This window comes from Peromyscus californicus, unplaced genomic scaffold, assembly GCF_007827085.1.
Source record: "Peromyscus californicus insignis strain IS unplaced genomic scaffold, ASM782708v3 Scaffold_19__1_contigs__length_69161282, whole genome shotgun sequence".
NCBI classification, from domain to species: Eukaryota; Metazoa; Chordata; class Mammalia; order Rodentia; family Cricetidae; genus Peromyscus; species Peromyscus californicus.
In genome coordinates, this window is record NW_026294491.1 from 20,006,641 (window position 1) to 20,009,739 (window position 3,099).

Consider the following 3,099-nt stretch of genomic DNA (forward strand, 5'->3'; position numbering starts at 1 on the left):
ATTTTTATTTTTTGTTTTTTTTGAGTCTAGACTGGTCTACATAATGAGTTCCAGGACAGCCACAGCTACATTGAGAGATCCTGTTTTGTTTATTTTGTTGTTGTTGTTGTTGTTGTTTAAAAAAAAAACACACACACCTTTAATCCCATAATTCAGGAGGTAGAGGGAGTTCAAGGTCAGCTCGGTCTCTAGTTCCAGGCCGGCCCAGAGCTACACAAGGAGACCCTGTCTCTAAACACACAAACAAATCTTTCTGCAGTCTTCATATAGATATGGAACCATCCTACATTCATTCAAAAATATTCACTGAGGGCTTCATATTTGCTACAAGTGGTGGTGGGTGAAAGTGGGTGTCCATTGCTCAAGCTAGATCCCTCTACATCATGTTTAAGTCACTCTTCACATATTAGATCAGCCACTGAATTGGGACCAATATCATATTTTAAATATCTAGTAAATTCTAATTTTCTATTCACCCATGCACGCACGCACGCACACGCGCGCACACACACACACACCTTGGCATCCCTACATTCATAAAGGTGGTCCTAGCTCAGCTGTTGTGAAATGCAGAATGTGAGAAACCCTACCAAGAACACATAAGCCTGATTGACACACACCTTGGTATCCCTACATTCATAAAGGTGGTCCTAGCTCAGCTGTTGTGAAATGCAGAATGTGAGAAACCCTACCAAGGACACATAAGCCTGATGGACACACACCTTGGTATCCCTACATTCATAAAGGTGGTCCTAGCTCAGCTGTTGTGAAATGCAGAATGTGAGAAACCCTACCAAGGACATGTAAGCCTGATTGGTCAGAGCAAAGAGAGAGGAGGATGGAGTGCAGAAAGATACAGTGTTGCCGCTGGTGGCTCACACCAGGTCATCAGCAGCCATGGGATTTCCCTAGAAGGATTACTAGGAGGAAATGAAACTCAGACCAGTCGAAAGAGATTGAGGGGTGTGTGTGTCTCTGACCTCCTTCCTCTCTGCCTCCTCTGTTTGCCGTTGGTGAAGTTTGACCCCAGACAGAACAAACGTTCCTGAACTTGGTGCTATCACTCTCTTTCTGTGGCAAGATCCCTTGCCCTAGATAGATACCTCATCTGACATCTGACTTCAGATGAGGTGGAGCACTTTCAGGGTGGGGTGGCCATCAGTTTCAGAAGGTGAAAAACAGCTTGGCACTTGTCAGCCTCTGACCTAGAGAGAAGGAGATAATCAGGGGATCCAAGACATTGTCTCCCTGTGAACAAAATAATCAGGCAATAAGGGCAGTCCATGCTTCTGTCTCATTCCTTCTATTCCAGACCCCGCCCCCGCCCCCCCCCAAAAGCCACCAAGCAGCGGCCCCTCCCTCAGAGAGCCAGCCAAGGGGGCAGCTCCTTCCCCGGGGCTGCTCAAGACCACGCCTACAGGCTATTTAAGACCTGGTCACCATGTTTGCCACGTGATTCCTCTGCTGACTTCCGGAGAGTCACGTAGAGGTTGCTTTGTTCTGTTTATTAAACCTGGATTTATTAATTCGGCTTGATTGGCTTATCACATCGGCGGAGGATAGTCAATAACCGGGGATGGGACTGGGTGCCTCTCAGTTGCCTCTGCTCACCAAGAGGGATCTTGGACTCATCTCCGTCTTGCTCCTCAGAACTCCGGGATGAGATCTCAGCCTTGCCTGTGGCTGCAAGGCTCTATGATCTCCTGCCTACCTTTCAGTCCTCTTACTAAATTAATTCCTCCAAGTGTGTAAAGTGATCGCTCATGTCAACCTTGTTGTCGTTAGCATTAGTGCTTTGTTACCCGTCTCAAAAACTGACATATTCCTTTAGGAAATTTAAAAGATACAAAAAGAAAATACAAAAAAAGGTAATCAAAATTAGCCAGCTGGAGGGAACAAATCTTGTACCGACACTTTAGAGGGCATCCTTGTAATAGTTTTCTTTTGTTTTTTTTTTTTTTCTGTGAATTTCCACACGTTTGTCTAGATTCTCAAAGATGGGGTGGTGAGATGTCTGAGTGGGTACAGGAGTGTGTGCTGCCAAGTTTGGGGACCTGAGTTCAACCCCAGGATCCATAGTGGAAAGAGAGAAACTAGTTCCTAAAAGCTGTTCTCTGACTTCCACATCCAAGTCATGGTACACATGGGTACACACACACACACACACACACACACACACACACACACACACACGCACACGCACCCACACTTTTCATGTAGTAAATTCTTAAAGAGATGTTAAGTAAAAATTAGACTTGGAGCCGGGTGGTGGTGGCGCACGCCTTTAATCCCAGCACTTGGGAGGCAGAGGCAGGCGGATCTCTGTGAGTTCGAGGCCAGCCTGGTCTCCAAAGCGAGTTCCAGGAAAGGCGCAAAGCTACACTGAGAAACCCTGTCTCGAAAAAAAAAAAAAAAAAAAAAAACAAAAAACAAAAAAAAAAAAAAAAACAAAAACAAAAAAATTAGACTTGGAATAAAAACTTCACCGAGCCGGGCGGTGGTGGCGCACGCCTTTAATCCCAGCACTCGGGAGGCAGAGGCAGGCGGATCTCTGTGAGTTCGAGGCCAGCCTGGTCTACAGAGCGAGATCCAGGAAAAGGCGCAAAGCTACACAGAGAAACCCTGTCTCAAAAAAACCAAAAAAAAAAAAAACTTCACCGAAATTTATGTTTAATAAAAAAGTACATGTCAAGACTCGGTGTGATCTCACGGTTTCATCTGACTGTTTCCTTCCTTCTTCATCTTTGTCTTCATCTTCCCCTTCTTCCTCTTCCTCTTCTTCCTCTTCTTTTTCTTTGCCCTGACCTGGAGCTTACCGTGTGGACCAGGCTGACCTTGAACTCATAGGTTCCCCCTGTCTCTGCCCCTCCCCCAGGTGCTAAGATTAAAGACGTTACCACCACGGCCAGAAGGCATAAACACTTTAAAATTTGTATGTGCATGAGTGTCTTGCCTGTGTGTATATCCGTGTACTCCTGGTGCCTGCAGGCTTCAGATGTCCCAGAACTGGAGTCACAAGTGGTTCAGAGCCACCATGTGGGCGCTGCGAGCCAAACTGTGGTCCTCTGCAAAAGCAACAAGTGCCCTTAACCACTGAGC